Below are 22,144 nucleotides of genomic sequence, written 5' to 3'. Positions count from 1 at the left end.
ACACACTCGCATTACCACCCCGGTTACAATAACCAGGTACCTTCCCAACATCCCCCGTGAGGGGGGGGGGGGAGTATGTCTCTCACCCCGTCCCCTCTCGGGCTCCTTTCATTTGTATTGAAATATATACATAAAAAAAAACACCACCAGAAAAATCAAAAATTTACATTTTATTAAAAAATTATATGAGACAGTTTTCTGTTAAACAAGTCCAGTTTTCCATATTGATTGATAGGTAAAAAAATTTTTACATCGTTCTAAATCTTTGCTTCAGCAACATTCATAATATATAGTAAAAATTCTCACACCCCGCTACAAAAATTGTTCAAAGATATCAAATCTTATTTTGCCTCCCCCACCCCTTCCCCCCCCCCCCCCCCCCCCCCAAATATACACACTCACACACAACTTTTCCAAGCTCAGTTGGCAAGCTACCATGCTATTCTGAAACTCAAATTAATGCTTTATTTTACATGTCTTGTGATTACCAAAGACTTTTCACTCTGTGACACTCTATAGACACTCTAGCGGTAGCATCCAGCGGCCTCTAAAACTACCGGGATATAAGTTTTATGTTTTAGTGGTTACATGACATAAATAAAAGCACAGGTCGGTCCCGCTCAACCCAAGCACTCACTGCAAGCTTCGCTCTCTTGTTTACTAGGTCCTGAGGGAGTCCCACTCGCATATAAGCCCATAAAAGCTATATACATCAACCAATGTCACTAGTAGCGTCAGGCAGGGCACAATATTCAGAACCAAACAACATTTATCAATTATTTTAAGTTTATCTCCTTTTGTATCCAAAAGTTAGCAGTTGTATGACAAGCTTTTCAAAGATCCACAAATCATATATCACACAGTTTGGAACACAAGTAAGTTCATCACTAGCGCAAACAAATAACACCATTGACTCGCATATGTACACAAAAAGAACACAGTGAGCACAGCTATTATCTTCCATAATAGGAGAGAAACATGACCAGATGAAAACAGCTAATTTCGCACCATGAGAAATGAAGGAACATTTCCATGCTTGAAGCTTCACCAACGTTTCATTGCAACATTCAACATACTGCATGGCCATCTACTGCATAACTACCGTACTCAGCTCTCAACACCGCCTCCTGTGTAGATGCTCTACCTGTCTCGCCGCATTCCTGAATCGGCTTGCAGTAAATCCCTGTGTGTGCTCTATCTGCTCAAAACCCGAGTGTACATACTAGAGACCGGAAAAATTCGCGATTTCAATGACCTGTAGGATATAGGTACTCCATGATCCACTATGCACGCGGGAAAATTAAAGCTGGTCATTGGCTACTGACTCGTGACACCTGTTTAACTGGAACGTTAATGATTCGATACTTCTTTTGTTGAAGGTTTTTCCATTGGCCGAGTGTCATTCAGATAAACTGTGGTCCAATCACTAATACGGTAAAAAGGCAAACGTTTTTGGATTCTAGACTATCGCGAAATGAATCCGCGAATTTTTACGGTCTCTAGTATACATACCCTACAATCATCCCTTTGCCCTTCAATCCTCTGGGATTTCAGAACCTCGGAGAAGCAACCAAATTCTTCAACCATATTCTGCACTGATCCTGAGTTACTCACGAAACAATCGACCTATGATAAGCCTTGCGCTTTCATTCTTCTGGCTAAGCTCTCGACCTTTCCAATTGGTACCCCTGAGTTATGCTGATAAGATGATAGATCACTCAACGTTCTACTCAATCTGACCATTTCTGTAGCTCACAGTAGAACTCTACTAAATGTTGATAATGTTTTATGACGGCACGTGTTTCCGTTGTGTATCTGTCCTAAACTCTGGTTAGCAAGCTGGTTAGCTTGAAATTAAAGAGTCGTGAAAAATGCCATCATGAAGTGAGGATTGCTGAACACAGGCACATAATTAGTGTTTAACTCGCTATGACCAGAAATCTGTTGGTATCTAGAAGAGAAATGAAATTAGGGGAAAAGTAATTTTTTTTATTTACTTCAAATATTATTATCATCACAAACACCAACTCTCTAGCTTCTTACCTCTGATGTTTAATTTTTTTAAAGAAAGTTGATTTTTTTTTTCCGTCGTACGTGTGCGTCTAAGTGGATTTTTTTTTCGGGTCCATCGATGCTAAGGGGGAGTCGTCAGGGGCGCAACAACTAAATTTCCAAAAGGGGGGCAATATACCTTTGTATAAAGAATCATCGATCCCCCCTATTGAAGTGTGGGGTCCGGGGGTCCTCCCCGGGAAAATTTGTATTTCAAGGTGGAAAATGGTGCTATTTAAGCAGTTTTATTATCTAAAAATTGATTACACATCACTTTCTTTGCCCCCGATTGCCACCACTTCAAGTTTTCTGATAAGGGGGGGGGGGGGCAAAATACCCTTGCCCCCCCCCCCTGTTGTTGCGCCCCTGGCAGTCGTCATGCGACGGAACGAGTCCAGCGGACACGACAGCGCGCCGACACTTGCGGGCAGACAGGAAGCACTCAGGGGCGGTATCGATCCAGGCACGCCAACAGCACGAGCTGTCCTTTACCCCCTCCCTCCCTCACACGGCAGGACATCAGGGCCTCGTGGAGGTAAACACCAGGGGGGGGGGGGGGGGGTGACAGTAGATAGGACGAACTGAACCCTTCAAAAATTGGATCATCCCTAGAGACCGGAAAAATTCGCGATTTCAATGACCTGTAGGATATGCTCCATGATCCTCTATGCACGCGGGCACATTACATCTGCTCATTGGCTACTGACTCGTGACAGCTGTTATCTGGGATGCTCGTGATTCGATACTTCTTTTGTTGGAGGTTTTTCCATTGGCCGAGTGTCATTCAGATAAATGGTGGCCTGATCAGTAATCACTGATGCGGTAAAAAGGCAAACGTTTTTGGATTCTAGACTATCGCGAAATGAATCCGCGAATTTTTCCGGTCTCTAATCATACCATGTTTCACCAACATCGGGTAAAAATAGATTACAAGTTTTGATCTCTTTAGTTTATTACATGTCCAGTTTGTTATTAATTTGTGTTAAATCTAAGTTGCTGTTACAGTACTATAAACTACTTCTATTCTAATTATAAATAGTTTCAAATTAATTTTAAGTTCATTTTAGTGAAAGTAGGCCGATACTGCATTTGGCTGTAATTTTTTTCGTTGTCAAGTTGCAAAGAAATGGTATGATCGCAAGGGTTTTGTTTACAAATTCAAGCGAACGATCATTACTACGGGAGTGGCGCCTCTCCCTTTACTTACTCTATGGTAAACACCATCCCCGGAGCCTGCTCGTTACTGACACAAGCTTCGAGCTGCAAAATTTCATTCTCAATACACAGAATGTCCCAAAAACTCAACCGTCAAGCGGGGAACAGTTGATAGACAAGTTAATTGCGGCTCTGAATAAAAATTTAAAAAAAATGGGGGTGGGGTTTGTCTGTAAAGTCGGTTTACAGACGATAATTTTACGTGATAACGTCATAAGAAAACATTGATGAAAAAATTGCAGACCTTAAACCTGTTTGATATTACGGAAGATTTTTTCCCGCACGGTGGCTGGCCGGTTCTTGCACGCTCGGCTCTCAGGCGGAACGTGACGATGAGTCATGCTTTTTTTCGTGCGTGGCAGCCGGCGTTCATCGATTTATAAGACGTTTCCAAAAGTGTCGTAGCTTAAAGAGTTAAGTTTTAAAACCCACCCCACACCCTGCACATACTTACACACACCAACTCTCTTAGCTTTGTTACCTCCGTGCTAACACAGGCACAGTGATTTCAAGGAAGTTAATTCTCCAGCCGTAGGTGTCTCGTGTGGGTTCGTCCTGACCAAGGAAGTACGTGAAGAGGAGTCGAGGACTCGCGGACATGCTGACACCTGCCGGGCGGACAGGAAGCTCAGTCGGCTCAGGGGGGCGGTGTTGATCAAAGCCGCCTACAGCACGTAGTGGCTGTCAGCCCTTCCACCCTGCCCTTCCCCTCCCCCCCCCCCCCCCCCCACACGGGGCTGAGCCTAGCACTCAGCGGCTCACACAGCCGTACATCCGGCCACGTGGGCCCAGCTGCCCTGCGTCGCCAATGGGCTTAAGCCCTCAGCCGGCACACACACAATTATAACCGCACAATCCCTACAATATCATAAATATGCGAAAAAGTGTTCGTCTGTTCTTCTATAACGTAGCAACATATAACGTGATTTTTTTTGACGTGACGTCTAATAAATCGATGAACGCAGGCTGCACGCACGAAAGTGTCCCGTTACGAACATTGTCCCGTTACGCTCATTGTACGCTTGCGCCGCATCTATCTCTGTTCCACTCGATTGGAACAACCATCGATTTTGACTTTTTCGAGGCACATTAAACTTGAAACACTCCCATTCGTTTCCTACTTTTCCTATCATCGTCCTATCCTTAACAGAATAACACAGATTGGAAGAAGTTAAATAGCAAACATGTATAAAAGTTATAGTTAAAATAATCTCTTCGATAAAGTAATAAACATATTTGAATTAATGAGTGGAAATAAAAGTAAATTTATCAATTAAATTGTAGATTTCATTTCACTCATTCTTTGTATCCATACCAAATAGTGATAAATCAATAAAAATTATTCAATTTTATTCATAAAAGTATGCAATCATTTCATCAATGTTTTGTTACGACGTTGTCACGTTAAACTATCGTCCGTAAACCGACATCACAGACAACCAATTTTTTTTTCTTGCGTATAGATATTGTATGGGCCAGAGAGTGACATGCACTACATAAATGTATGAAATTCTATCCCCAAGGCTATTAAAAAGGGGGGGGGGGGGGTAAATTCCGTAGAGGTAGGTCACCGACACAAACAGTGAGTATGTGTAATTTCTCTATGTCCGCCAAAAAGGTCATATTGTTAAGATCCGGCAACTTCCTATCCTTCTTGGCGAAACCCATCCACTTAGTGAGGCTCGCGAACTAAAGGCCGGGGACGCACCACAACGCCGAATTGCCAAATTGACCACAACGCCGACAGCTAGAAAACTGCTGTGTACCACAACGCCGAAATACACTAACGCCGAAAAATGTCATTGCAGGACTGCCACAAAGGTTAGGTTAAGTTAGGTTAGGTTAGACTAGGTTAGGTTAGACTAGGTTAGGTTAGACTAGGTTAGGTTAGACTAGGTTAGGTTAGACTAGGTTAGGTTAGGCTAGGTAGAGTTAGGTTAAGTTAGGTTAGGTTAGGTTATATTACGCTAGGTAAGGTTAGGTTAGGCAGGGTTATGTTTGATTGTTATATTTCTGCGTTAAAGTACATTTAATAAACACACACATTCATTCAGTTGTTATTTCGGCGTTATTGTACACATCAGTTTTCTAGCTGTCGGCGTTGTGGTCAATTTTGACATTCGGCGTTATGGTATTTCGGCGTTGTGGTAACGACCCCTAAAGGCCCTATTAAGAGTTGAGTTTAGTGCTTCGTCAATAGATGTCGTTGCCTTGAATTCGTAACGCGCTATCGTTTGGTGCGTCCGTCACGTCTTGCCTAGGGGTTACCTGCCTTCCCACAGAATGAAGCTGAGGATTGGCGTCCCGGTTTTGCTGATGCGTAGCCTTGATGCACCGAGATTGTGCAATCAATGGGACTTTTAAATAGAAATTTCCCGTTTTTAAAATTTATGTCCTACCGACTGGAAAGACGGTATTGATGTTCCTTATATCATGATACGTAGAGACTGGAAAATTTCGCGATTTCGATTACCTGTAGGATGGACTCCATGATCCTCTATGCACGCGGGAAAACTGCACCTGCCCATTGGCCATTGACTCGTGACACCTGTTACCTGGGACGCTAGTGAATCGATATATCTTTTGTTAAAAGGTTTTTTTTCATTGGCTAAGTGTCATTCAGATAAACTGTGGCCCAATCAGTGATGCAGTAAAAAGGCAAACGTTTTTGATTCTAGACTATCACGAAATGAATCCGCGAATTTTTCAGGTCTCTAATGATACGTTTAGCCCGTGCAACGCCGGGTATTCTGCTGCTATCATTATAAACAGGTGTATTATTTATGATTTGTCGTGACAATAATTTTGATAAATAATCAAGAAGCGTGGCATTAAAATTTAATTTATCATTTTAGTTAATTTATGTGATGAATGGGCGTAGATCTGTCAACGACGGGCCTGGCCTCGCAAAAGCGTGTCATTGGTACGGGGGGGGGGGGGGGGGGGGGGGGGTGGTAAACGTACACGTCAAAACTATCTTCTGAGGAAAACTTTCAGTATACTTTACAGTTTCCTGCTGCTTATCGCATGCATTTACGCCAACACATGGGCAGTGTGCGACATGCGAGCACCCTGTCCAGAGATGACTTGTGTCGGGTAAAACCCACGCGCATAAAATATATCATGCAGTCTTAACCCCCCCCCCCTTTTTTTTCCCCAGTGAATCCTACAGATTTATGCTTCTCTATGTGATCATATATACATATTGTCACGTGCACCTAGCCGGTGCCACCGCCATTTCTGTCACGATCCACCTTCAGAGGGGGGGGCGAGAATCGTAGCTCTTTACATAGAAACAACTCGCTTGGCATCAACTAGTCTTAACTTCATAAAATACTTTACTGTACCTAGGATCATAGGTTCGTCATCCCGTACAGGATGTCTGGTGAGAGCTGAACTAAGGAGATTTTGCAAAATAACATAATACTAAATTAAAATTATTTTATTCTTAAAGTCAAATACTCAACATCATTTTAAAGAACATTTAAATAGCGGGATTACAATTTAAAACAATAATCTCTTTACTTCCTTAACGATTGAACGACCTTACAAGAGAGAGAATGAGAGAACTTCACTAAACACTTCCCTAGTCCTTCCGAATACCTCAAATCATAATTAATACTTAAAATTAAAACAAAGATAAGTCCATACTCACATTTTCCGAAAAGCCTTTCTTGATCGATTACTTAAAACTAACGTAGGGGCCTCTCCTGCCCTTAAAATCCGAACGAACATTACATTTTAAAAAAATTATAACTAAACGACTAGTGACAAGGGCCATTGCCTCCGCCCGAAAGCTTGAAGATGACTACATTATGACCTAACTTAAATTAAACGACTCGTGGCCTCTGGCGTCGGCCATAGCTTCCGCCCGAAAGCTTGAATTCCTACATCACGAACGAACTAACAACTCGTGACCACAGGTGAGACGCATAGCCTCCGCCTGAGTGAGCCCCGAGTCACCAATCACTTGCGCTTAAATTCGCGCGCCCTGCCGCGCCTACCATAACAAAAGCTCGTTATTGAAGTCAAATTTACTAAACAACTAACTAGAACATCTGGGAAGACTACCCCCCCTCTACCCCGATGTGCAGGCCACACCGCGCGGCTTGTTACGACAGCGCGCCCCAGTAACTGCGGCCCGTGGCTGCGCCAGCGCGCGGCCAAACAAACAAACAAAATTCTGCAAGCCCGCAGCGCGCCGCGCCGGCCCCGTGCCCCAATTACATGGTCACGCCACTTGCGCTGACGAGTGAACAGAGCAGCCAGCCCAGAGTCCCGTCAGTAAAGTCCCTAAATTTGATTTCAACAACCCTGCAAAATTTCAACCCGCGACATAACCCTCCCCTCACAGAGCTCGAGCCCCATCGAGCTACCTCAAAATTACAAATTGTCTTTTTCCATTAAACCATAACTATAAATTCCTCATTTCACAAAAATAATAATTTTCTTAGTTCCTTGCTGTCTGAACATACATCTAGATTCTGCATAAGATTTATTTTAAAACAACAAGTATTCATAAAATTAAATGTAAAACTTTTATCTGGTTTGTTCTCACAGGAACCTTCAGAGGCTCGAGTTCTCAATTCTAAAAAAATTGTTCTGTTAGTGAAGCTCTCTTTACAAATTAAATTACTGTTCTTAGTTTCTCAGTATTCGTTAAACAATGTGCAAATTCTTGATAATTATTTTTTTTTTTTTTCAGTTTCCGTTTATTACCATACTTCTTTCGTTCTTCAAAAAAAAATTAAGTGTCCTTACAGTGTTTCAATTAATTAAACTCTTATCTCGTGAAGGTTGGTGCAACTCCTCGAAGTCAGTGTTGTCGAGAAGAGTAGCTCCCTGGGCTGGCCATCAGCAAACACCACTCAACTCCAACAGCTACTGGACTGGCTTCCAGGGCAGCTCACAACTTCTCCCCACATCTGCTTCGGAGTTGTGCCATCCTCATCACGAACAGATTACAATTCTGAAACATCATCAACAGGCATTACCATCACGCCTGACAAATACAAAACTAACTACTAAACTGCAATCGATGGGCAAGGATGCAAACACACAAAAAAATAAAATTAATTAATTCAACTGCTAACATAAAGTATCCCACCCTTAGCATAATCTAATCAGGCAAATAATTTGATAGGAAAAACTTAAGGAAGGGAAACATGACCTCCAATGATTTTCCCTAACTCTTGAGTCTTGATCTTCTCTATACAGCAAATAGTCCCCACGAAGTAACTGGGTTGAAGGTCAGTTCACATGACCCACCCATAACCTCTTCTACTCTTCTTTTCTTCTGGGGGCAACCACAATGCCCACCAATCTCTCTCCATGGTGCCGAACCAGCTATCCCATGAGAGTAAACAACGTAGTCAATAGAAGCGCAGAGGGGAAACACCAATCTCTGGCTTGTCGAGTCATAAAACTGCTTTATCTTCTTCTTCTTCTTCTTCTGAGTAAAACATCTGATTAATCTTGCTACTATTCTTCCCAACAATAAAAAAAAAAGTTCATCAGGTATCTTCATGAAAAAACATTCTAACTAATACTAAGTCTTCTTTTTCTTCTTTTTTTTTCTTCTGTTAGATGTAATAGAAGGCCATGTTAGGGAGGTTATAGGGAAAAAGAGTGGCCAATTCCCACCCCATCACCCACCTAGATCATGACTAATTAACTTTTAAACTTTCTATTTCAAACAAATAAAAAAAAACCATTTTTATTCAAATTTTTAAATTATAGCTACTTTTCCTTCATAACCTCAAAAGCAAATCAATAATTCTAAATGAAATTGTGATTTACTGCATCCTTGTTCCATCCGATCTGTTTGTTTATAACCTTTCTTGTAAAGTATAAAATTTTCAAACATTACTAATTCAAAAAAAAATTAAATTCTGGTGTCCTTTGAGTTACAATTAACTTTACTATTTCTTAGCTTGAAATAATTTAAGTTTTCAGAACTATTTCATTGTCTAATTCACAACACTTAAAAATCAACTCAAAACAACAAATCATCAAAATCAATAAGATCATCTGACCTACCTATCAGTACTGTGAACTTGAACTGTTCGTACACATTTATAATAAACTATTATCTTTAAATTCCAACCTAAATAAGGTTTAAAAAAAACTACTAATCCCTCTGTAAATTAAGAAAATTAACTTTAAAAATTAAACTTAAGGTATTAGTTCTTTTTGACAGCTACCACAACTCACTAGTTCCATTACATTACTATAACCTAAAAAGTTCTGTAAATAATGTTTATAACAAAAAAAAAACTCCAGTTACTGTCTTCCATAAAAAAAAATAAAACTTTACATGACCTTATTAATCTCCACTTGTAAGTCCATGGCTGCCAGCTTTCTCTTCTCTTGAATCTTCAGTCTTGGCTCTTGTTTCAGTGATCTTGTATCTTGTCTCTCGAACTCTTGTCATCTTGTAAACTGGACTGCTGCTCAGCTCATCTTAAGGAATCTGTAACAGTTTCAAAAATACATGTTAATTTAAATTACATAATTCCTGTTCTTTGGTCCTAAAAAAAATTGTATTATTAGTACACATTACCCTGAAACAACATTATTATTCATTGTTTATTACTTAAAAAAAATGCTTTACCATAAAATCCTTTTTTGTTCTTTTCATTAGGCCTATTTATTTTCCTTCTTCTTAATTAAATTCTGCTTCAAATGTTAATCCTAACTTAAGACCTACCATCTATTTATTATTCATTACCTACATTATTTATGTTACCCTAAAATTCCCATAAGTTTCTAATACTTCCTATCAAAGACATTCTCTCTAAAAAAAATTTACTTGTGACTCTTAACTTAACAAACTTAAAAAAAACTTTTACACTAGACTTAACTTATTATTCATTCTTAGTTACTAAATTTCTATATGTAAACTTTAGTACTTACAAACAAAAACTGCCTATTTCTCTCTACCTCTTAATCTCTTTCAATTATTACAATAATAATGTTACCTTGCATCTTTAAACTTTCTTCTTTTCAATTAAATTAGACATCTCATAACAATAAAAATTCTGCCTATACTCTTCTTATGGGTGTACAAACCAACAACAAAATTTCAAATTCTCAAGTTTCCTTATATTTAAATTATGCAATGCACATAACCTCTGTGGTGCCTGTACCCTTTTAGGCCTACCACCTTCTCCTCTCACAGCATGACAACTCTTATTCCTCGGGGTCTGTATTCACTGTTACAAATCAAATATCTCAAAAAAAATTAAAAACAAATTTATTATTTTAAGAAAACAAAAATTTACATTGAATTTACTATGGAGCCTGGAAATCTTAATGTCTCACAGCAGCTAACATGACTAAATCCCATGGAACCCCAGGTTTACATAACCTGTGCCCAAAAATTTAAGCATACCAGGCTTTCTCTGCACTGGTTTTACAGCATCACACACTATTTAGGGCCCCTGATCTGCCATCAGTCCCAAGGAGTTTTCCCACAACCCCTCTCTACACAAGCGCCTACCGCATTCCTCTCAATTGGCTATCGGTTTTACGGCATTCTTTTGGGATCCGACCATCAAGTTAGGGCTAATCGAACACTAAACCACCATACTTCCAAACTAATGTAAATCAATTAAATTTTCTCTGTAATTTCTTAAAATCCAAATAAAAATTATTCAAACATGCCCAAGAAACTTTCAAAAAAAAAATTCATAATCTTATCTTCAAACCCTTAAAATAAAAATAAATAGATTACTCTGTTTTCTCCTTAATAACTGTAAACTGTCAACAAATATTATGTCGTAAATTTTAACTATGCTTACTGACTCTTAATCATAAAATCTCATTCGTCCTAATTAATAAACAACCAATTTCCTTGAAATCTCACTGTATCTCTCATACTCAAACTCCACTGGCTGAATATCTCAATAAATTCAAAAACAATTATCTACACTCTTAAAGAAATTCCTCCCCAATTATTCAAACTTCTTCACATTATTTTATTTCATTACTTAAAACACCTTACTCAAAAAAATTAATTAATTATCTAGCTATCTTCCATTATTATTTATTTACCGAACAAAACTTTCTCCTAAATTAATTTAGTAAAATTCAATTTCACATTAGGCAAGTACACTAACTCTCTACAGCAATGTTTCTCATTTCCCTCCTTCCTAACTGAATCCAATCTTACTTAACCTCCAGGGAATTTACCTCACAAAATAACCAAAAATTTCACTGTAGTGCCTATCTGCTATAGGCCCACTACACAGGGGGCTCTAACCCCACCAACAAACTTCATTGAAATGGTACCCTATCCCATACAGGATAGCCACTTCGGTACTACCATGGGGAACTCCTGCCCCAAACTACTCACAACTCTCAGGATTCTCCTGACCCTTAATTCCGTAGTCAGCCCATCTCCTATGGTCTGCGCTACAATTCCCTTTCTTCCCAGGGACACAACGCCTCACCTTAGGGTCCCTCGCCCTAATGAAAACATTAATTTTGTCTCTCTGTTCTTTTGGAGTAAATTCCCTCTACACACAAAATCTAGCCTTCCCAGTTTTCTCAATGCTTATCGATTTTATAGTGTACCTCCTTAATAATGTTTACAAATCCCAAAAAAATATTTTTAAAACCGAGGTAGAATTTAACTAACAAAAACATAAACAACTTACAACGAAACACTTCTAGCCTATACATCATACACTTCTTAAATTAAATTACTTACATACTGAAAGTTCCTCTTCTCCTAAAACACACTTAAATTTAAATTTATTTAACCAATAGTCTATTTTCTTATCGCTAAGTTACCGTACAGCTGATCAAAACAAGGTCACGGCCGTCCACGTCTCCGTATGAGCCCGTGACGTCACCGAATTCCATCAGGTGCGCCAACCCTCGCTTGCGGTTCCTCCGTTCTCCGCTAGGTCTCAGCACCTCCCCGTCACGTGTTCATTCTGCCACGTCCACTGACGTGTCGTTCTGAAACAACTCTCAACATTTTTCTAATTAAAACAAAACATCACTATAAATTCTATAACTCTCTTTTACATAAACTCTCGTTTTCTCTTTAATTCCTTTCTAACGTTTATCCTTCCCTCGACTGATTTAATTCGTACGTCTCGTCTCCTACGCGCACGAAAACAAAACAAACTTCACTTGAAAATAATTCCTATTTACGACAAAAAACTTTATTTTAAATTATAATTCTCTTAACCTACAATCTTAAAATGAACTTCAATTAAATTAAACCACTTGCATTATCTCTAATAAGCATTTAACTTATAACGTATTCTCCTCACGTAATAATCCCCGATATAAATCTACAATAAATTCAACGACTTAAAACAACTTATCACTATAAACTTTATCCTTACAAGTATCCTCAAATAAACATCTGTTACGTCAAAAAAAAAATCTCAAAGACTTCCTCCACTATAGACTAAAATTCCGTAATCCTCTCCTCAAGTAAACTCTTAATAACCTGCTATCAGAAGCTGAAACTAACTTAATAATAAACATAAAAATCTACCTCTCTCTCTCTCTCCAGAAATAGAACCTATCCGGCGAACTCTACCATTTCTGTCACGTGCACCTAGCCGGTGCCACCGCCATTTCTGTCACGATCCACCTTCAGAGGGGGGGGCGAGAATCGTAGCTCTTTACATAGAAACAACTCGCTTGGCATCAACTAGTCTTAACTTCATAAAATACTTTACTGTACCTAGGATCATAGGTTCGTCATCCCGTACAGGATGTCTGGTGAGAGCTGAACTAAGGAGATTTTGCAAAATAACATAATACTAAATTAAAATTATTTTATTCTTAAAGTCAAATACTCAACATCATTTTAAAGAACATTTAAATAGCGGGATTACAATTTAAAACAATAATCTCTTTACTTCCTTAACGATTGAACGACCTTACAAGAGAGAGAATGAGAGAACTTCACTAAACACTTCCCTAGTCCTTCCGAATACCTCAAATCATAATTAATACTTAAAATTAAAACAAAGATAAGTCCATACTCACATTTTCCGAAAAGCCTTTCTTGATCGATTACTTAAAACTAACGTAGGGGCCTCTCCTGCCCTTAAAATCCGAACGAACATTACATTTAAAAAAAATTATAACTAAACGACTAGTGACAAGGGCCATTGCCTCCGCCCGAAAGCTTGAAGATGACTACATTATGACCTAACTTAAATTAAACGACTCGTGGCCTCTGGCGTCGGCCATAGCTTCCGCCCGAAAGCTTGAATTCCTACATCACGAACGAACTAACAACTCGTGACCACAGGTGAGACGCATAGCCTCCGCCTGAGTGAGCCCCGAGTCACCAATCACTTGCGCTTAAATTCGCGCGCCCTGCCGCGCCTACCATAACAAAAGCTCGTTATTGAAGTCAAATTTACTAAACAACTAACTAGAACATCTGGGAAGACTACCCCCCCTCTACCCCGATGTGCAGGCCACACCGCGCGGCTTGTTACGACAGCGCGCCCCAGTAACTGCGGCCCGTGGCTGCGCCAGCGCGCGGCCAAACAAACAAACAAAATTCTGCAAGCCCGCAGCGCGCCGCGCCGGCCCCGTGCCCCAATTACATGGTCACGCCACTTGCGCTGACGAGTGAACAGAGCAGCCAGCCCAGAGTCCCGTCAGTAAAGTCCCTAAATTTGATTTCAACAACCCTGCAAAATTTCAACCCGCGACAATATATATATATATATATATGAGCGTTTTGGCCAAATCTTTGAGCAGACCTAATATTTATCATCATTAAGAAAAAAACAAACCACATACGAGCAAAATGGCGCCAGACGCGGGTCCGCCATATTGACGGAAATCACCGAAAAAAATTAAGTTTTTTTGGCTAGGGGATTGTAGATGAGTGTTTCTAATTTAAAAGCTGCGGAACTTGGTGACTGAGACTTGATCTGTTTTGCATTAATTTAGTTTTTTCGAGGGTAATTAAATTAATTTTTTTTACTTTAATTGTGTGAGTTGTCCAGCCCTCCATGTTGTTTCGGGGAAGGTGAGCAGCTGGCCTTAACATGCGAGGCGTATGGGTAGAGACCGGAAAAATTCGCGATTTCAATGACCTATAGGACAGACTCCATGATCCTCTATGCACGCGAGAAAATTACACCTGCTCATTGGCTACTGACCCGTGACACCTGTTAACTGGGATGCTCGTGGTTCGATACTTCTTTTGTTAAATGTTTTTCATTGGCCGGGTATCATTCATATAAACTGTGGGCCAATCACTGATGCGGTTAAGAGGCAAACGTTTTTTTGGATTCTAGACTATCACGAAATGAATCCGCGAATTTGTCCGGTCTCTACGTAGGGGGCTACCCTGATCAAGCAGGGAGTTGGTGGGGCTCTTCCCTTGTCGACACTTCAGCGTCGGCTCAATTAGCTGCGACAATCAGCGCGGGGCTGGCAGTCGAGTTATCTGCTCGAGCCGCTACGGACGACAGGCTACGAGTCAAACTCGGGCGTCACGTGTGAAGTGATCGCGATCAAACGAACATTCCAGCCCAATTGGCCGAGGTAGCGTGGCGGATGCGTTCGTTAATCGCGTCTGCCTCCAGCCAGGAACAATTACTTCCCGGTTGTAATTGCACGTTGCTTACGCTTGTCGAACACAAACTCGTTCGCACCAATATCATTACTGCATGTCCACGGCAGAACGTCCCCGGTAATAAATTTTAGTAGTGTCAACTGTAAGCGTTGTAGAGTGTTGGTTCAAGGTCACAATTTTAAAAAAAATTGGTTGTCTATATAAAGTCGGTTTACGGACGATAGTTTAAAGTGACAACGTCATAACAAAACATTGATGAAATGATAGCATACTTTTATGAATAAAATTGAATCATTTTTATTGAATTATCACTATTTTGTATGGATACAAAGAAGGAATTGAAATGAAATCTACAATTTAATTGATAAATTTACTTTTATTTGCACTCATTAATTCATATATGTTTATTACTTTAACGAACAGATTATTTTAACTATAACTTTTATACGTGTTTGCTATTTAACTTCTTCCAATCTGTGTTATTCTGTTAAGGATAGGACGATGATAGGAAAAGTAGGAAACGAATGGGAGTGTTTCAAGTTTAATGTGCCTCGAAAAAGTCAAATCGATGGTTGTTCCAATCGAGTGGAAGAGAGATAGATGCGGCGCAAGCGTACAATGAGCGTAACGGGACTATGAGTCATCTTTTTTCGTGCGTGCAGCCGGCGTTCATCGATTTATTAGACGTTGTCACGTCAAAAAGTAACTCAAACACGCGCGAATACTGCTTTGTTGTTTTCTCGCTTGCAGCACCACCCACGCAAAATGGCGACACCTGGGCGTAATTAGAAGAGGGTGAACATGTGAACTTCATTTGGCAACAGTATTGTGCCCCTCCCCCAATTTTGGAATCTCTTTGTTCGAGAGTGGTTGACCGTCCAAGTCCCTGACCGTTTGATTGGTCGTAATGGTCGAGACGACAGAGCTCTGTTCCGCTGGCCTCCACGTTCACCTGACACAATGCCATGCTATATTAATAATGTGTAGTGCATAAATGCAAAGGAGTCGGGAGACCTCGGTAAACTTTTGTGTTCAAATACCAACATTTATGTTAATTTATTTTTGTGTGCCGTATCAGATCTTTCTTGAAGGCGCAAGTCAGGTAATAGTAGGTACATTCCTTTTTGCGTATTTGCGGTATTTATAGCTATCACTTTCAGTAGAGCCAGTTTTGTGTGTATTGCATTAGGTGGGCATTTGTGTTAATTAATGCAGCGGTTCAAGAACCCGAAAATGGTTAAGTATTGTGAAACAACTAGGTTAACCTAACATTATTTTAGAGCATCAGCAAACACCACCTTTCGTCTCTAACAAATTCTTATGGAGATCCTTAATTTTAATGTCATGAATATCACGACACGGAAATACAAATTAGACAATATTTTATTAAAACGTATAAACGTATTAAAACGGCCCTAGATTCTGAACACGAAGAATTCTGTAAACTAATTAGATCCTAATGTCGTTCGGGACAAAACTAAATTTGTTTGGTTTTATGCTGTGTGGTTGGTACTGATAGAATCATTAGTGACCGTTTCAAAGGTGGAAATAAATATATTTAACCTGGGAGTGAAATCTCTGTTTACTTCTACACTCCTTGTTGGCGCCTTCATTTTTCTTGTCGTAAAAGCATCATACACGGTGACTGATGGTTGGTGAGGAATGTTATTGATGATGGATCATTGATGATTGATTGGTGATCATTCAAAACGATATGCCTACGGATATAACTTATTACAGGACACTTTGAATGTTTGTTAGGCTACATTACGTTTGCCTTATTTACAACATTTTATTTATTTATATTTCACTGTTAACCATTTTCACCTTAAAATTACGAATTATTGTAACTATATCGTTGTCTTCTTAAATTCACGGAAACCAAGTTAACTTACTTTAAACATGAATCCACGGGAATAATATTGGTGTAAAATCAAAGCAATCGACAACATGTTTAGACTCCTGCAGAAACACTGTTACTTCTACGTGTGTGTATGTGTTTAATACTGTTTCTCCCGAGAGAGAAAAAAACAGAACTCGGAAGATGGAATGCCACATTGTTTCCAAGAGAAATCGAAGTTTTCGGGTGAAATCTTCGTTAGTTTACTGTGACTTCTAACGGTGTTGCTGTGATCTACGCGAGGGTTCGCCCCGACCTGTCTCAGTTGTTTACCAGAGATAATAATAACGTATACGTAGAGACCGGAAAAAATCGCGATTTCAATGACCTGTAGGATATGCTCCATGATCCTCTACGCACGCGGGAAAATTACATCTGCTCATTGGCTACTGACTCGTGACACCTGTTAACTGGGACGTTAATGATTCGATACTTCTTTTGTTGAAGGTTTTTCCATTGGGCGAGTGTCATTCAGATAAACTGTGACCCAATCACTGATGCGGTAAAAAGGCAAACGATTTTTGTATTCTAAGACTATCGCGAAATGAATCCGCGAATTTTTCCGGTCTCTGCGTATACGCCACTTTCTTGTGTACAAAACACTGTTTGTGTGAGTATCGCTCAACAAACAAGTAGGGAAAATATTGCACGCGCACAATTTATATCCGGCGACTAGCTCCTTCGGCATGTGCCTTGTTTCCGAGAGCCAGCTCGAAAACACTTCAGCCCAGAAGCCCACTTCACCCCGGGCCCCTCCACCGTTATCGATCAGCGAGCCCGAAGAGTTGCCGAGGTCGTCTTCAGCATCGTCGTCGAAGGGAGGTTATCGCTCGCGTTCCTTCGCTGCATCAACGCGCGACCTTTCCAAGGGCTCGAGTATGAAAGTTGCGGAACGTAACCACCAGAAGTTTCGTTTGTTTCGCCGCCAGCCCGCCTGCCCAAGTTTTCTCCCGCGGAGCTTCGAACGCATCAGCTCGGGGGAAGGAAAAAAAAAAACACCTTGCAGGTCGGCGGCGTGATACGTCAGCTCGTGCACAAAGTGTCGTACATTCTTGCACAGTTGGGGAAACTTTGCTGCAGGCGCACAGCCAGCAGCATACCCCTCCCCACACACACAAGGAGGTGCGAGTTCCCGGCAAGAAGCGCACAACAGCCGTGTAGGCAGGCGCGCGGTCCTGAATTATTCACGACGACGAGAGAACGCGTGTCTGCCTCCAAGTGGGCTGGTTGCGCGCGCCAAACGGCTTTTTGTTTATCCCTGTTTCGTAAGATAACGTTCGGGATTACAAGCGTCGCTAACAAGGACACTGGTCGGGTTACAAAATTGACAACACTTTTGTTTTTTTTAAATTACTTTATTTTCTACCCGATGATTGCGAAATTATGGTACGAAATTTACGGAAATTATAGTGCGTTATATGTGTACCGAAGAATATATGGTACGTCCTGATTTGATGCAGTTTTTTGGACATACGCCATTGTAGTTTTGCACAGATTGTCACGGAAAAATTTCGGGGGAAAAAAAAAATTAAGATAAAAAAAATTCACAGAAAACAAGACTGCCTCAGCTGATGTCAGACATTTAAAGTATGAACTTCTAGCAAATGGCTACCCACCCGACATCATAAAAAAAACACTTGAAGTCAAACAAATTGCAAATCATTTAAAAAACTACAGATAAATCAAGTGGCACATTAATTAATCCCTATGTTCATGGTCTCTCGGGGAAAAAAAATAGACGTCTGGGAAACAAACACCGACTAAGAATAGTGTTCAAGTCAAATTCCACTATCAAAAGCATGATTACTATAGTAAAACAAACCATAGATAAGTTTTAAAGTCAGAAAGAACTACGGCTACTATTGTAGGCCCATATTTCAGTGTGTTAGTGGCAATAGAAATATATTTTTTTTTTATAAAATAAGTTAATGCTGATTCTTTTGATCTTATTTTTTTGTTCTATAATTAAAGGTATGTGTGATATTACATTGATTTCTAATCCTATTCAGATAATAAATCAGGACAACTGTGAAACTTGAGCGTTGACCGTAACATGATATGGCGGAGAAATTAAAATAAAGGTGTAATTCAAGTCCCTTAACTGCTTTTAAGAATCTGTACCGGTTGTTTCACGCCTGAAATTTCCTCTGAAAACATGCGTTTTAGCCATATTTTTAACGCTTCTGAAACTACAGTTTAAACACTTAATCCGAAATCGAAAGTACTTAACGGGCCTCAGCGAACTCTTGTATGCTTGTCGTGAGCAGACCGCGCTCGGATATGTTGAGTAGTTGTTCTTCCTGGAGCTCTGCGGGGGACCCGGGCAAGAGGCGCGCAGGGTTGTGTTGACACGGCCGTTCAGCGGGGAGCTACCACGCCCCCCCTGCCCCCGATGCCCGGCTATCTGCGGGCGCGCGCAGTTCCTCCGGAGCTACGTCGTTAAACAGTGTTGCCGATTACACCCGCGGTCGCCGCGCCGCAGTCGCAGCTCGCCGGCCAATCGCGAGTCGCTATCGCGGCCGGCTTTCCGGCCGCGCCGGTTGGCTCCTTTCCGGCGCCCGCGCCGCCATCTTCTGGCGCAAAGAAGTAACAACACACGGGTTTGCGGCCAACAAAAAAAAAAAAAATTCAACGTGTTTAAAAAGTACTAGTCTCAACAAAACTTTTTTTTTTTGTAAATGACAGTAAAGTTTTTGCTGTCACCGATGTGTAGCGCCAAGATTTTTTTTTCCCGGGTATCCTTTCACCAGGGCCGGTGCAAGGTAAATTGGCGCCCTAGGTGAAAAACCTTAATAAATAACCCCCCGCCCAAACACCCCAAAAATAATTTTCCTTTCTCAAAATACATCATGTAAGCCTAAGATTTTGTCAACAATCGAATGTAAGCAGGCTTGTGTTTTTTTTTTTTTTACTTTTTTACTTATTACAAATCATTAACAGGTCACCGTGGACTTGAAATAATTACTTATATCAATATAAACATTCCAAACGTTACAAAAATCCACTTTCATCTAGTTTCAATAATCGTTAAACATGTTATATCAGCTGATATGTGTCGTGCTGCGCCGCCCCCAGCTACTTGGCGCCCTAGGCGGTTGCCTAGTTCGCCTGTACGGACGCGCCGGCCCTGCCTTTCACGCCAGCCTAGCCTCAACTCAAGTACCACCACCACAATGCCACGCGGGCCAGCAGACGGCGCTTCTGTCAGCTCTTGCGTTGACCTTCACTGCGATAACGGACAATTGGTCTCAGCAGGGAAAAAACAATACCTGGGGAATTGCATAACGACTAGAGCGCGCAGGTATCGCTCAAAACACACGCTTGGGTCGCCAGTGGCTACGAGGCAGAGCTTATCGCAGAAGGACGTGTCCGCTCTCCCGGGAAGCCTACGATTCACGCCGAGTATTCGACATGCCAGAAGATTACCAAATACCTGACTTCCGGTGACTTCGGAATTCTTTTGTTTAGGTGAAAAAACGCATTTTTTAAATTTTGCCGTGTGTTCGTCAATGCCTAATTAATTAAAATGGTCAATTAGGTCAGGTCAGTTACATTATAAATACTTTCAAACTAAGCGGACATTAAAAATGATATGAATTATTTTTAATGGTTTTTTAGTTTTAAAGAATTTATAATGTAACTGACCTGACCTAACAAACCGGGACAAATGATGAACAGTAGGAACTCGCGTATTTTTTTTACTTATTACTTGCGCAACAATATCCAAACAACAAATAAATCTTAACTTAATTACATCGCATTTTAATTTGATGACATTGCTAGACGAATGTAAAAAGATAAGAATGTTCGTATATTTACTCAAATATTAGTCTTGGTTTTAATGGCTCAATTTGTATTATTGTTATGAAACTTCCTACCTTTATTTGTTTATGTCCGGCATTTAAAACAGGCGTTTTTTTTTTTCACCTAAACAAAAGAATTCCGTAGACACCCGAAGGCAAGTAAGTATTCGGTAATGTTCGGGTATGTCGAATACTCGGCGTGAATCGTAGGCTTCCCGTCCGCTCCCGCCTTTCCTTCATCGTGACCGGCGGCCGTCTGCAGGAGAAGCTATGGCCTTACTTGGCCGGGCTGTTCCGCTGAATTACCGCGATTAAGAGGCCACTCCAGTGTTTCAGGGGCACTACGCAACCCGCGTTAACCTCATAACATTCAATGCTATTTTCATTTTGCTTATAACTTATTAACTAATATAGATTTCAAAATGATGCTTGCTTGATATGTAAGACAACGATGCTCTTATCAAAGCCCCTTTCTTCAAAAACGTGCATAAATTATGGTTCAAACCTAGACAATACACTTATGGATATTAGTAAAGATTAGTATAAAACCATAATTTATGCACGTTTTTGAAGAAAGGGGCTTTGATAAGAGCATCGTTGTCTTACATATCAAGCCAGCATCATTTCGAAATCTATATTAGTTAATTAGTTATAAGCAAAATGAAAATAGCATTGAATCTTATGAGGTTAACGCAGGTTGCGTAGTGCCCCTGAAACACTGGAGTGGCCTCTTAAGGGGGTGCCTCCCTTTTCAGGTCATGATTTTATATTTATATTAATCACTGATCAACTTTTAGACTTTTTCAATTGTTTGACTTTCACGAAATTAAAAATATATACCTACAACGAAAACGTTTTGCATAATTATCTGCCAAAGTTTACATGTTTAACGTTTTTGGTTTTGTACAAATAAAGGAGAATTTAATTTATTGCAGAACTGAATCTTTTTAGGTTTAACTGCAATGCCACTGGCTACTCCGTGATAAGGTTTGCATTTCTATCACAAACACTCATTTCATGTTTCTTGGCTGTCAAAATCGTAACAAATTTGAGAATTTTGAAATGCCAGGTGAAACTAATTAATATTTTCTGAAAGAAATTCAAACCATGAATTACATCTGCCCATTGGCCACTGACTCGTGACACCTGTTAACTGGGACGTTAGTGATTAGATACTTATTTTGTTGAAAGTTTTTCCATTGGCCGAGTGTCATTCAGATAAACTGTGGCCCAATCACTGATGCTTAGAGACCTGTAAAATTCGCGGATTCATTTCGCGATAGGATAGAGTCCAAATACTTTTGACATTATTTTGTTTCAGTGATTGGGCCACAGTTTATGTGAAGGACTCTGGGCCAATGAAAAATCTTTAACAGAAGAATTAGCGAATCACGATCATTCCAGTCAACAGGTGTTACGAGTCGGTAACCAATCAGCAGATGTAATTTGCACGAGTGCATAGAGGGTCATGGAGTCCATCCTCTAGGGATTGGAAATCGCGAATTTTACAGGTCTCTACTGATGCTGTAAAAAGGCAAACGTTTTTTGGATTCTAGACTAACGCGAAATGAACCCACGAATTTTTCCGGTCTCCACGCACGC

At 40.4% G+C, this 22,144-nt stretch overlaps 1 protein-coding gene and 1 long non-coding RNA gene across 5 annotated transcripts in view; both read right to left on the bottom strand.

The window, feature by feature from the left end:
- The window catches only part of LOC134539021 (putative polypeptide N-acetylgalactosaminyltransferase 9), a 356,313-nt gene that overhangs the window by 260,841 nt on the left and 73,328 nt on the right, over positions 1–22,144 (bottom strand). The window lies entirely within an intron of this gene.
- Positions 7,956–19,530, bottom strand: LOC134538980 (uncharacterized). Its single transcript, XR_010076248.1, has 2 exons — positions 11,981–19,530; positions 7,956–9,739 (listed from the first exon to the last, which is right to left on the bottom strand). It is a non-coding gene; the product is annotated as an uncharacterized LOC134538980 (long non-coding RNA).

The sequence above is a fragment of the Bacillus rossius genome, chromosome 14 (genome assembly GCF_032445375.1).
Source record: "Bacillus rossius redtenbacheri isolate Brsri chromosome 14, Brsri_v3, whole genome shotgun sequence".
NCBI lineage: Eukaryota > Metazoa > Arthropoda > Insecta > Phasmatodea > Bacillidae > Bacillus > Bacillus rossius.
This window is presented reverse-complemented; position numbering and strand designations above follow the sequence as displayed.